This window comes from Gymnogyps californianus, chromosome 3, assembly GCF_018139145.2.
Source record: "Gymnogyps californianus isolate 813 chromosome 3, ASM1813914v2, whole genome shotgun sequence".
Taxonomy (NCBI): Eukaryota; Metazoa; Chordata; class Aves; order Accipitriformes; family Cathartidae; genus Gymnogyps; species Gymnogyps californianus.
This window is the reverse complement of record NC_059473.1, coordinates 53,678,347-53,693,116: the sequence shown is the minus strand read 5'-3', so window position 1 is coordinate 53,693,116 and position 14,770 is coordinate 53,678,347.

Sequence of the window (14,770 nt, the reverse complement as noted above, 5' to 3'; positions counted from 1 at the left end):
TAATTAGGGCTAATAAAAAACTGAAAAATATATCACATTTTAAAGCATTGATGACCCAGCTATCTAAGAAAGAACACATGTTGCCTGTGGCCTGTGTTAAAATGAAGAAGCAGTTAACCTGGGTTTGAAGCATGACAATTATGGTAGCCTGATGTCTTCGTCCAAGCTGACACATCAGTCAAGGACAATAACAAACAAGGGTCTTGGAGAATGTCAGGTCTGAGAGCAAACTCCATTTGAAGTGTGAGATTATAAGAGACAATATCTCTAGACTTGTGTAAGGAAAAAGCCTTCTTATCTGGTAATCACTAACTATTTTATCATCATTTAGACATCTTCAGGAATCCGGACTCTCAGCTGTAGACCTATTAAACTTAGCCTATGATATTGTATAACATGAAAGATAATATAAGGAAGTGATATAAAATAAATTACTGAATTATTATGAAGAAATTAAGACTGGAATGGTATTAAGAAATGGTTAAAATACCATTAAGAACATTAAGAAATGTTATAAAATAATACAAATACAGCTTAGCAAAAGAAATGCAGGCAGTATACATATGCCCAGCTGGGTTTTAGCCTTGCTAATGAGTATGTCATTAGAAAGCCATGTAGATAAGAAGCAAGGATCAAGTTGGGCCTTTCCACAGTCAGAAAGTCAGTTCAAGCAGAATGAGCAGCGCGTGGATTTATTTTATGTAGTATAAGATTACATTGGATTAGGAATAGACACAATTATTCAATGGTTACATTAGCAATTAATTTATTGTTGTAAGAGTGGATCAGTAGATAGAAATAATACTCAGTAGATAGGAAAGTGCTGATTCTTCTACATCAACTCTATAGACAGTTTGGATGTTTTATTTTTGCTGTATTGAGCCTGTTCTGAATGTCTCCATCACACAGGTAGTTTGAAGCTGACCAAAGGACCAAACGCTGTTTTGAACCACTTTGTCACCTTTGAGGTTGGAGTGCATTTGGTGTATATCTGGAGTGAAACTTCCAGTTAGTTTCCTCTATAATGGCTCTATTTCACATGCATCAGAATTGTTCCACAAACTGCATTGAAATCAGGGAATTCACTTCAACATTATACTACCTCTCTGAAACAAAACACAACTTAACTTACCTTATATAGAAGACAATTTTTATAAAAAATAAGATTACATATTGTTAGCAATATTCAACTACTTTATATAGATTAAAGTACTGAAAAAATTAAAAAAAAGAGGACTTCAGCATCAAGACAGTGTTCCTCCAGAGTTCCCATCTACAGATGCCCTAAGACTTTCTATATAACTTCATTTCTAAACTTAAATAAATTAGATTATAAGATTTCTTCCCCAAGGGGGTGGCCATCTGCTAGCACTCTTTAACCTAATATTTTTCCTTTTCATCTAAACATATATTCTTTTTCTTTAGCATTTTACACATGTTCCTAGAGTTGAAACATACCATGACTGCCGAACTACCTGAGATATTCTGTGTCTTATGTATATTGCATTGTTTTTTGTCTTCTCAGTTTACTAAGTGTTTCAAAGCATTATCTAAAATTCTTTTCTTGTTGTAAAATTCCACATTCTTGAATTCTCTCTGTTCCCAGCTAATATCTAGGGGTAAACAAAGCAGACCTTTGAAACAAGAAGCCAAACAGTAACTTAAATGCATTTTCCCCTACCACAATAGCGTAGAAGAAAGATAGTTTTGACAATGAAATACTTTGTGATTTCAACTGCATTTCCTCCTCCTGTTTGTTTGGAGGAATGTACAGGTGTAAAATACAAGAGCAATGTCAAGAGACTTGTGCAATGACATGTTCCTGCTGAGCTACAGGACCATCCTCAGATCAGTCACCAGAGCAAGCTCAGCGGAGCTTCTCATGGGTTGATCGGTGAAAAAATGCTGTCAGTCTTACAGGTAAAGCTTTGTCCTCAATGACTTTAAGAAAGAGCAATTCAGTTGCCTGAAGACATTAGGATGAAGGACACTAGTTCTAAGAGCTCCAGTTTTCTTTTTTAAGCCTTGGAATTCAACTTTAAGCCTACCAAGGTCCAGCTCCAAGGTCTGCCCAAGGCTAAAGCTGAATGGCAGCAAGTACTGAGCACTAACCACTGCCATCAGATATCAATGTCCCCAGAGGTCTCTGCATGGTCAGACTGATCATGGTATTCAATACAAAAGAGAACAGTCAACTTTTTTTGATGGCTTCAGATCCAAATTATTTATAGTGAGACCCTACTGGTAATGGTATTCACAGGACAGCCTTAGTAAAGAGAAGTAATACATAGTGAAAAGGAAGTTCTCCATGTGAGTAGGAGCTCAGGGCACTGATAATCACTTGTGGATAAAATAGGAAAACTATCTTCAAAAGCCAAATGATTAAACTGATACCAGGTTCAAAACCAAAGATTTATCTGCATCTGTTATTTCTTATTTTTAAATGTGCAGTACAGAAAGCATATGATGCAGATGACAAAGTGAGAAGTTGATGGGATAGCTATTTCTTTTATTTTGTAATATAAAGTCATGAAATGAGAAGTTTGCTTCAGAGAAAGAGGTAGACAAAGACAGTTTTTCCATCTCTAAAAATGGAAAAAGCAAGTGGCTACAGTAATTTTAAATACTGAGCTTGTTTAGAGTTCTCTACCCCTCTCCAGTTTATTTTTAAATATATTTTTGTGATATAAAATGATTTTTTGGTATTTTGAAGGTGTGGGGTTTTTCGTATTTTTCCAGATTTTTGTAACAAGATACAATTGAACATTGTTTTGAGGGGATTTATTTTCAAATTTAAAATTTTTTTTTTCTTTTGTATAATTTTTCCAAAGTTAAGCAAATCTGGTAAGGTAGAAATGTGAAAAGCGAATGCTTTTATGATTCTTCTATTGATTTTTTTCTATGGAAAAAGGGAGAGAAAGCTACAGATATACTGAAGCAATAAAGTTCTTTGTTCAATCTTGAAATGGAGGAACTCTTCTTGTAATTTTTTGTTACTGTCATGTAGTGAATATTCTTTGCAAATAAAAAACTTCTGCCTTTTAAATCGATTGTCGTATATGGCTTTTTATTCTATATCACACACAAAGAATATGAATCATATAAGCTTCCATTCAAAATTTTTATAAAGTCACTACAGACATAAAAAGATAATAACCCCAGTTCTATGGCCTTCACATTTACAGATTTGTATTATTCTTACAATTCTCATTGCATTAGAGAACAATATAGGATCTTTCCAGTGGATAATTTAAAATCCATATATGTCTGCACGTTTTCTTATCAGAGACTTTTTCATTTATTAAATAAAATACCAACATTACAGTTCAAAGTAATAGACTTAAAATCTTATGGGCCTGTAATTTATATGAAATATTTAGCAGATGCTTTCTCTAAGTTTTATGTATATCATTAATAAGTCTTATCTTTCAAAAAAATTGCTAAACAGTTCAGTCCATTTTTGGTAGGTATTCTTAAGACACTCTTTCAGAATTAACTAAAAAGACACATTTAAGACTCTTGATAGTAACACAGGCCTTTTCAAAATGTTGTATTAAATTCTTGATAAGGTTAGTAAAGGATCTTAAAATATATCTTTTGTTTACTCAGAATATACCCTCCAGACAGGACATCTTACTAGACTGAAAATACAAATAAGTACTTACTATCATTTGCTTTGGCCTAGAAAATTCATACAGCTTTGCAAGACAGAACTGACTGAAACAAAGGGTTTCTAATTCATGGGAAATATCTGAACTTCCTAGATTTAAAAATGAAGTTATTGCAATTATTTTAAAACTCCTATCACCTAGATAAGTCTTTTTTTTCTCAGAAACAAGTGAAGCAATGTTTCAGAAATAGTCACAAGCAAATGTCCTGTGCAAAAAGCTTTTGAGCTGGTAACATCCATACTTCAACAACAGGTCTAGCAAACAGATTGCTCTCCAAGCTGCCAGGTACCCTGACTTAGATTTGCTGAAAATTTATGAAAACTGATAAGGTAGGAACAAATGTCAAAGCCTCAACAGGTTTTCTTTTTCAAGTTTTCCAGTACACTGTAATAGGAGTGGACTATATTTTATATGCATCGTGAAAGGAATCATTAAGTAACTTCCACTGCATAGTTACCTCTACAGGTTTTAGGGATGAGCTCTATGTTTAACTTTCTGCTCATGCACCCTCCATTAACGCAACAGAGCATATTTTCACTTGCAAACAGAATCATTTTTATAGAGAGACAGATGTACAATATTAGACTGTCATTTCTCTAGCACTGATATCTGTTGCAGAACCCAACACTTCCAGTGCATAAATGTAAATATAGGGGTAAACTCTGGTGTTAATAATAATAAATAAATCTATGTGAAAGTTAGTGTTTGCTTCAAAGATAGGGAGTAATATCCTAGCTCTAATGAAGCCAAGGAAACATATCTGAGAAATACATAATTCTGGGAAGAGTTTGGCAATATAATGAAATTGATATAGCCAGAACAGACCAGGTTGTCCTCATAGCGCTTCCATATGGAAATAGGAGAACTGCTATAAAACACAGTGAGAAAAAGTATCATGAGATTTCTAGCTTGATTTTTGCAAATCCTAGATAATATAGAAATCCTAGATAATACAGAAATTTCAAAACCATCCTGCGCAGTAGGAGGTTCATTATCCTTAGCAACAATTGCACCACTGCTGCTTAGACTGATGACTTCTGTGGGTAATTTTAAGCTTTGTAATTTAAGAAAAATATGAAAAATTACACAGAATTGAAAGGCCAAGAAATCATTTCACACCAGGCAAAAGCACAGGAGGAAAGAGGAAAGGAGGTAGATCTGCATAACTATATAAACCACTCAGGAAGGAATTTCATCACAGCCTAGCATCTCCTCCAAGTTAAGATGAAGACAGAAAAACAATTATTCCCAGGTGAAAAAGAAGGCAGGAGAAGGAGCCATGGCTGGATGCTATGTCATTTCATATGCAAAAGACAAACTAGATTGGATTTAAAATCTTTTTAAGAGAGAGGCATAATCCTGCTTAGTATTGTGTGAGAGGTCATCAGGATGCATGACTCAAATTATTTTTCCTGGCTTTTCCTATCCATAAATTGATTTCATTCTGCTTGTCAGGGCCCTGAGGGCACTACCAGCCCACATGGGCCCTGCCCAGCCTCCTCGGGGGTCTCCCCCGGCTCTGCCCCCCATGCCCAGCAGCTAGGGGGACAGTGGCCTGTCCTGGAGTCACCTCGGCTGGCCTGCCCTCCGGCAGCAGCCAGCCCTCACCGTGCCCTGGCACTGTGCTCATGGCACCGCTCTTTCCTCAAAGCTGGTCTCCAAACAGGGTCAGGCTTCCTGTGGGGGGGCAAGCCGGGTCAAAGTCAGCGCAAGCCAAGAAAAGTGGGAACCCAGCCCAACTCCCATCGACTAAGTTTTGCCATTGATGTCCAAAGAGCTAGGATTTCACCCCGGGTTTTAATATTCTATAGATACTCAAAAGAAGAAGATGTCCACAGAGCTGAATGCTCCTTCCCCACATCCCTGCACCCCAAAAAAGGGCTGCCTCTTCCACACTGCTTTTGGGAGCTCCCACAGGTTCATGCAAGCAGGACTCTCCAAATTTATGATAGATTTCTGTTATGGACCCATCGTATCTTTCCAAGAAAGATGAAAACAAGTCTAGAAAAAGAGTGTGTCAGTGTGCACATATGCAGGATCAAAAATATGTCTCTAGCTGAATGGCTTCCCACTCAGAGGGCTGCAAAGCATTTTACGTTTTAATAGCTATCCTGACACCTTAAAATGGAATCACCTAGACTTCCCACTTGGTGTAATTTATTTATTTTTTTGCTCAGGTTATGATATCATAAGTAGATTTGTTATGCCTCAAAAATCATGACTGAATCTCTTTAATCTTAATGACATTTATCGGAGCTCCTCAATGGTAGGATCAAACCTTTCCTCTAGCTCAAGGTGTCTCAAAATTACCTTCATAGAATGGCAAGAACATCAGAACATTCATAAAATATCAAATATTTAAATGTTGCAGTATTGACTCAGGACCCAATTCTGTATAAAAGATACCTTAAAATAGTATATATTCCCAAGTGGGGTCTTTCCTGGGACCCTACAAGCCAACACTGCACTTTCACAGAAGTAGCACAACCCACAGTGGCTCTGCTCACTGTCCCAAGACGTTAATAATCCATCACAATAAGAGTGATGCACTATGCAAATGAAGGTTTTCAAATGAATGGGATATTAAGGCCATTTTGACTATTAAGGCAATGTCAGAATTTTTTTTAAGTCTGGCTGTATTGGGTCTAGCTGAGATGGAGTTAATTTTCCCCACAGCAGCCCTCGTAGTGCTGTGCTCTGTATCGGTAGCTAGAACAGTGTTGATAACACACCAGTGTTTTGGCTACTGCTGAGCAGCGCTCCCACAGCATCAAGGCTGTCTCTCCAACATTGCCCCCCCACCAGTAGGCTGGGGGTGGGCAAGATCTTGGGAGGGGACATAGCCAGGACAGCTGACCCAAACTGACCAAAGGGATATTCCATACCATATGACGTCATGCTCAGTATAAAAGCTAGGGGGAGGAGGAGGAAGTGGGGGGCATTCGTTTGTTTACGTTTGTCTTCCGGAGCAACCACTACGCGTACTGAAGCCCTGCTTCCCAGGAAGTGGCCAAACATCGCCTGCTGATGGGAAGTAGAGAATAAAATCTTTTGTTTTCCTTTGCTTTCGCGCGCGACCTTTGCTTCTGCTTTATTAAACTGCCCTTATCTCGACCTACGAGCCTTTCGTTTTATTTTCTCCCCCTGTCCAGTTGAGGAGGGGGAGTGATAGAGCGGCTTTGGTGGGCACCTGGCATCTGGCCAGGGTCAACCCACTACACTGGCATATATATGAAACAAACATGTTTTGTTGTGCTTTCGTTAAACCAGAAAAAGCACAAGAGCAAAACCAAGTAGTTTTTATGATTCACTGTGAGTTCCAGGACCCCCTTTAGAATATAGGAGACCTGTGCTTAGACCTGCCAAATTGCATCTGGACAGTAAGCATTCCCAGCAAAAGATTTGTCAAAACAGATTTTGACAGAAGATTTTTGGCTACAAGAAATTGGCTCTTCCTGAAATTTACTTTATAAAAAGTCCTGACCAGCTCTACACAACCTGCCCACACACAGAGTAGTGAATGTGCTTAAAATATAACAGTGAGGTTATGCCCTTGAGCACACAGGTATTTGTGGGGAAAAAAAAATCATAACACTCAGAGGCAGCATGGTTTTTTAATTACAAATACTAGTTTTAAGATCAAGAGAAAAGCATTCTATTCTCCACTTTTTCTTCTGGGTGACATTGAGAAAATCAATTCACTTCCCACATTTAAAGTAAGAACAATATCTCTTTGCAAAGAGCTGCAAGATCTATTGCTGCAACACACAGTATTTGACAAGTATCAGAGCACTTTACTCAAGATGCACATCTTCAGAAGCCTCTAGTTCACACTGTGTATACCTAGACACTTAAAAAATTATCAGCATAGATGACGGAACAATGGGCAGCTCTGAAGATCTTACGCTTCCCACAGGTTTTATGAGAACAAGGGACACATAACAGGTGTCAGTGGCTGTTACCTAACACTCAGACTGAGGTGGTGATTTGCAGCATCTTAGACATAGACATGGACTACATTTGTAGGTTACTTTTTGCCATGTCCAGCGGGCAGAAAAGGGCTTGAAACTCCCCTAATAAAATCTGTGACACCCTTACCTCTCCAAGTTGATCAGCACAACGCAGGGAGTGGGTGAGTGCGACCAAGAAAATGGCAGTGGCAGTACTGACCGGGACTGACTCGGAAGTTGTTGCTCCTAAAACGGTTCCCTTGCGGACTGTCATTACCAGCTCCTTTTTCCAGGCATTCTGCCTCAGTAAGTTAAGGAAGATGCCCATCAGATCCCTATGTTCCTACTCGTCAGGCTTCAGTGTGGTGACTGCCTGCCCCTGGGCCCTGCAAGCTCTGCTTAAGCCACAGGCCTAACCTGCTGACTGTGCCGAGGGCTGGCGGCAGCGTGGCAGGAGCTGGGGATCTAACAACCACAGGCAAGCAGAGGAGGGTGGAAGGAAGCCCTCTGCTTTCTCTGCCAGCTCCAGACTGACCCTGCTTCTCTGCTGGGTCTCTGTGAAATAGCAGCAAACTGGTGGAGAACGTCCTGCTGACTTAGGTGTCCCTGGTGCGAAGTAGGCATCTGAGGCCAGCGCTGGAGTACTAGCCATGCTTGCTGCAGAGCTAGATCTGCCTCGTGACGAGAGTGAGAAGTCGGGCAAGGCAGGATGCAGGTAGGTTTGTGTCCCTGGCAAATGCTGTTGCATTCTGTGAGCGCTGATAGTGACAAGGGATTCAAGCAGATAGCATGTGGAGAGGTTAAGGTTATGTGCACGTTTGGTGCATTGGGAGGTATAAGCACGCTACCTGGTGGAGGATAGCTCGTTTGATAGACCCTCAGCAAACCTAGCTGGGCTCCAATTTACTGCTGTGCAAAAATGTCACTGAGACACTGCTCCTCTGCAAAGCAGCTAGAAAAGGGATCACAATGGGTGCAGAGCCCATAATTCTCCATTCCTGACAGTGGAGTAGGGCAGGAAGGCATGTGATGTTTTTGAAATCCCTCTCCACATCAAGTTGCCATGTTTCCTCACTACTAAAGGCTGCTTACTGTGTTAGCCAGCTTAGGAGCCCTTAGTACAGTCTGTATGTCTTTTATCCCCTCTGCCTCTACCGTGATCAGCACAGGTACCTGTCTCAAGACATTTGCTAAAGCTGGAGTCCTGAGTCATGCCAGAGGGTTGCCCTTGTGTAGCTGTTCAAATGTGACAGAAAGAAAATGTGACATTATAGTCTGTGGAGAAGGCACTGGCCTTGCAGATACCAATCAGTGCCATTAACTCTCTCTATGCACATCACATCTCCTCACAGCATCCTGCTAGAGATAGCATTCTACAAAGCCCACCAGGGCCAGCTTTCTATGGTGTGAGGCCAAGGATGAGACACATATTGGCAGCTGGGGTGTTGTGTGGGACACAGGAGACCTATTCGGACATCTTTGGAGGACTGGGAACTGCAGGGCACAGTCAGACCTTGCAAAAGTTGCATCTGTATTGTATTCATGGTCTGGACCTCAGCATGCCTTACGTGCTGGTACTCACCCAGATTTCCTCAGAAGAAGTACTTCCTTTATACAAGTGTGGAACCCAGGCATGGATCAATGTGTATGTACCACAGGACCTGGCGTGAAACAGCAAGCCCACCAGCCCAGCACTGCACAGCCATGGAGGACCCATATGAGCACCCTGGGCTGCTGTGAAAGGGGACATTTCAGCATTTACAGCTGTCTCTCTGGCAGAGCCCCACTGAGAGGACACTGTGCTAAGATCCCAATGGATGTGCAAGGGAGAGGGAGAATAGAAAGCTTTGCAAAGGTCTTTGTAATCTTTAAAGTGTAATTTTGGAAAGATGTTAATGGCTTCTCTGAGCTCATCTCAACTATTAGGAAGGTTTATTTTGAAAAGAGTCCCCTGGGAGCTATAAGGCAGGTGTTCACATTTACTGTTGCTTTTACAAAATAAACCATTATATTTAATGCCTCTGATTGGATAAGATGGAGGAGTCATTACCCCCATTTTGAATATGGTTCTAGTGTCAAAGGACTCCTGGTTTCCATGAAACACAGTCAGGTGGTAGAATGAGAATTAAGTGCTGGGAACTGGAGTAGAAAAAACATATTTTGAACCATCCAGGTTTTCACAGATAAAGAAACTCCATTTATTGCGAAAGAAAACTTTCTAACAGTAACAAAGGGATTTTTATTCATAAATAGGTTCACAGTATCACCCTTTTATCCTTTGGATGGGTCAGTCCAGTGCTTGCTCTGAATTCCTTGAGGCAGTTTTAATTTCCAATTAATGCAGGGAGTTGTTACCATACCAGCCATGCAGTAGAGGGACTGAACCCTGTATATTGAGCACAATCAACTAAACTAGAGGAGAAGTTTTTCCATTGCTTTTTAGACTCTGAAGGTAAGTTGTACAAATAACATGACTTCTACTGCATCTTTCTCTTGGAACATAGGTGCTCCCTTGGCTTCAGTAATTAAAATGCTGGAGAAAATCTAATTACAATTTTAAAATTAACTAGCTGAGAATTGTGGCACTGTACAAGTGAGTTCCTCATAATTTCAGTTATACCTGTTCAGTAACAAATATTAACAAGTTTTCAACTTGAAAATGACAAAAGCCTACATAACTGCTTTTTCCACTTCATAGTAAATATTGATTCTGCAGTACCACAGATGAATTTTCTAAAAACAAAACAGCATGCAGAATCACAGCCTCTATGATGGGAGAATATTTTATATGGAGAATATTTTATATGGGAAAATATTTTTACATATTTGGACAAAACTGATTTGAGAACTAAAGCCTTAAACTGTTCCTACTGCAGTCAATGGAAAGACTCCCAGCTGGCTGCTGTAGACCCAGTACAAACTGCATCTGTTGGCAGGGTCCTGACCTTGAAGAAAATGAGAAGGTCTCACTTGCCAAAATGAAGATCACTCCTGAGCCATCTAGCTTCTATTCAAGATTCACATTTGCTAAAATTATGAGAAATCTGTGCTCATGACGTAGAGGGCACTGTTGCAGCAATATTTGTTTACCAAGGCAACTGATTGTATCCTCTCTCTTGTGACATTTCATGTCATATTTTCTTATTTTTTTTCCACTTCCGATCCCAGGGAAGACATTTAGAGGCAATTCCTGGGCACTGTAAGAAATCTAAGTTATCAGGTGACTTCACATCCTCACCGTTAGCAAGGCTCACTCTGGTTTTGTGTGACCTAAGACCAATTGAAAAAACACCTCTACAGGGAAAAAGGCATGCCAGTGTAAAACTTGTCCAAGTGGCATCAGGAGCAGGCTGCGTATGCTTTCCCACCCATAGATTAGAACAGGTAAGCTATCCTCAGTGGTGCCTTCCATTTACTATTCTTTTTCATGAACAATATTGCTTCTGGTGTCTGTGAAACACCAAAGTGAAATCAGGTGCATCTCAGACAAAGCGACATAGGCATCTTGTCACACAAACAGTGGCAGCCTGAGGCATCACACATATTTGTCACAGAAAGCTGAAATGGGAAGCAAAAATAAACTTTTTTTGAAATGAAGACTATTGCTTCACCCACAACAAATTATTAACCAGAAAATGCTAACAAAATGTTTTCCATTGGAAAAACGCTACTTAAGAATAAAAAGTATGGAAATAACAGTCGTAACCTCTGGAATGAATGTTGCAGAAATTAAACATTTCCACTTTTTGGTTCAAAATAACTATAAATTATTTTCTTTATTTCCTTGGAGATAATATCTCCAAAGCTTATCCCTGATGATGTTTGCCTGGAAAAATTATATGGACAGACTTATGATCAAGATTGCTTGTGTATCTTTATTCCCTCTGGATCTAGAATAATACAGAAATACAATTTTTTCAACATTTAATTATTTTCCAGAAGAAGCCCAAAAGTACAGAATCATATAAAAAATTTCTCTTTTTAAAGTTCATCAAATTTCATAAAAAATTGGTTCAGGTCAGTAATGAAATCCATTCTCATTTTCTCCGAGTCATTTCAGCCAGAGCTGTCTACAGATAAGTAGGTCATTTTGAATTAAAAGAGACTCTGGGAACAGTTCATGTACCAGTAGGACCCAGAAGGGAAGGTAAAATCACAAGTGTATGCTTCTTAGTTGTGTCTGTAATTATACAAGATCACTTTCATCCCTAATGTACTATTATTAAGTTATATTAAGGAAACATTGTGTAACACAGCTGGACAGAGTCATTATTGGGCCAAGGGCTACTCGTGAGAAAATATGTGTACCTATATTTACACCTTATTGTACAGTAAATAATGGGTTTGATTTTCATAGAGTCTTGCAGCTCAGTTATGATGATCAGGCCCCCAGGAATTGATAAATATCCTAATTAGGGCTGCCCAGCAGCCTTTGTGTAATAAACCAAGAAAACAAATGATCATATACTGCTTTTTACATAGGGCTTGGGGAGTGCAAGTGGCAGTGGCGATCCCTGAGTGGGTCACCACGCTTCTTCCCACTTCTTCCCTGTTTCCCTTATCCTCACTCCCACCCCACCTATTGTCCCTATGGCAGAAACCTGCCACCCATTCCTTTCAGACTCCCCAAATCCTTCCTGGTTTTCTCTCTGTTTTTTCATTACTCTGAATGGCAGCTTCTTCCTCCCTACGGGCTGCTTTGGCTACTGGGTGCCCTGCACACATAAAGGGTATTTTCTTACTTGCAGCTGTAACAGCCAGGAGGCAGAGAACAGCAGGAAAACTCCTGCTCAGGTCTCACTAGAGCGGGTCTCTTGCTCCACTGAGATGGGCTGTAGCCTGGCCGGTCAGGGTAGAGTGCCAAGGGTGCGTGCCCCATGTGAAGAGCTGGTACAAGTGGTCATGGTCAGTGATGCACAAACAGAGGCAATGTGAGCAGGGCTGCATGGTGGGAGCTAATTTATGGCTTTCATTCGCAGTCTTTGTAGTAGATGGAAGTTACTGAAACTTACCATTTTATCATCATATTTTTCACTTATATATCAGCCTAAGGAATAGAGGTATACTTATCTGTGGGCAGTTTGACACACGCTTTGCCAGCTTACATGGGAACTCTGCAGGGGAGGAGAGAGAACAAATTTCTCTAGTGTGGTATTTACCACTACGGCTGTCTACTCTCTTACCTCATTCCTATGCCAGTTTTCCCGCCAAAGATACAATTAATTGATTCATCCCTAACAAATCCACAAGGTGACCTATAGCTACAGGACAGCTTAGTTGCCTGAGAGTGAATGTTATCTGAAAAATAAGAATCCTTTTGAGAACCTGGGGGTGAGATGAGGAAACTATGATACTGAAAAAAGAAATGAACGATTAACACACTCAGGGACAACAGGAGCTTACAATTAAAGTCCCATGTGCTATAAATACCCACTTGTTTGAAAAGTTTCTTTTAAATTTGACTTACAAAGCCCAAACTCTGTTGAAAGTATGCTGACCTATTTGCTGCTGCTTTGGTTCACATCCTAAGTCCCATGATGGGTTTCAGTCTTCAGGGTAAACACTTCCTCATTTATTGTCTCTTGTTTTACCAGCTCGACTTCTACATCCACAAGTACGTGACATACAAGTAATTAATGGTACTTTAAATATTCAGAAGCCACTTCCTGCACCTACCATCCTGTACAAGGTCATATGAAGTGTCTAAAAATAATTTAAAATATATTTTTTATGGCAAAGAAAGTAAGACTTGCACTTTGGCATTTGAGGTCTCAGGCTTTTTATCCTCAGTTTTGAGGACTCAAAAGGTGTCCTTCTAGCAAATGGAAGCTGTGATGCTCACCTAATCTGAAGATTCAAGAGCTAAATTGCAAAATCTGAAGTGAAATCACACACACACAAAATCTAACTCTAGGTGGCATTATGGTTTGCTTTAATCTTTGGCCTTCCTCAACATCTTTCTTTGTTTAACACCCTGTGTCATTTGCATCTGGTTAGGGACCCAGCTGCAATTCTTCTGTTCGCTGGGTCTGATATCTTAAACTGCATGCACTGCCATGGAAAACAGCACAGTAATTGCGTGGAGAAAGGCTCCTCTCCCCTGCTACAGAAGTAGTGCTGCCAGGGGAAAAGGAGCACAATTTTAAAGTCAGCAAAAAACCTCAGAATTGCTTTTAAGGCAGGCGGAGCTCCGGTCCCCCAACACGCTGTGCGTTTCTTCAGTGACTTGCTGGAGCATGATGGACAACCAGGAGCTTCACTGGGGCAGAGGCATGGTCTCTCTTGTCTGTCCTGTCTCCTCCACTATGAACTGTAAGCTCTCAGCCAGGAGAGGCACAGAGGATGCCTTCAGGTGAGTATTATGACATCGGCTTGATTCCTCTCTGCCTGAGGACAACTCTGGCACTCCACCACGTGGGCCAGTGTTACAAGTATCAGTTCCTGTCCCACCTTCCCCAACACATAGTTTAGCAGTACAAGAAAAAGGGGGAGGTGATTGACCACAACCAAAGAGAGGATGTCAGCTTCTAGGATGAAAGAGATCTGAGCTCTGGATGCCAGGCTCACAAAGGTACTCATCTGTGAGTCAAGCAGCCCAGCAAGGCTTCAGCCACATGTGCCTCTTCTACATCTGCTCTGTAGGGTCACTTGGGCATCCACTATGCTCACCACACCCACTGCCAGGTACTCCTTCCCTGTGTGCCTACCTGTCTCTGCTGGAGCCAATTCACCTAGCGCATATTCATGAGTTCTACTGCAAAACCTGAGTGCCTTAAAAGCCAGTGGTGTGACAGTCAGCACAGATATGCCTAAATGGCTTTATGCATCTGGCATTTAGGTGATAGTGCAAGTGAGAATACGACTTAATTAGGAAGAAAATCAGAGGGACCAAGTAGAAAATTATTGACGTACAAAGACATACTACTGCTAGTGATGAAACATCCATGATAAAAGACTTAAACATCATCAATGTGTCAAGCCTTTCTGCTAATCTAGGACACACCATTAGGATTTGCTGTAAACAGCTGTCAGCTTTTCCACCAACAACTTCCCTCTGCCCTTATTGGTAGCATATCCATGATCAAATACTAACACCCCAGACACCAGAGCAAAATGAAAGTTCAGTTACAGCTGCCTAGGAATTTCCCC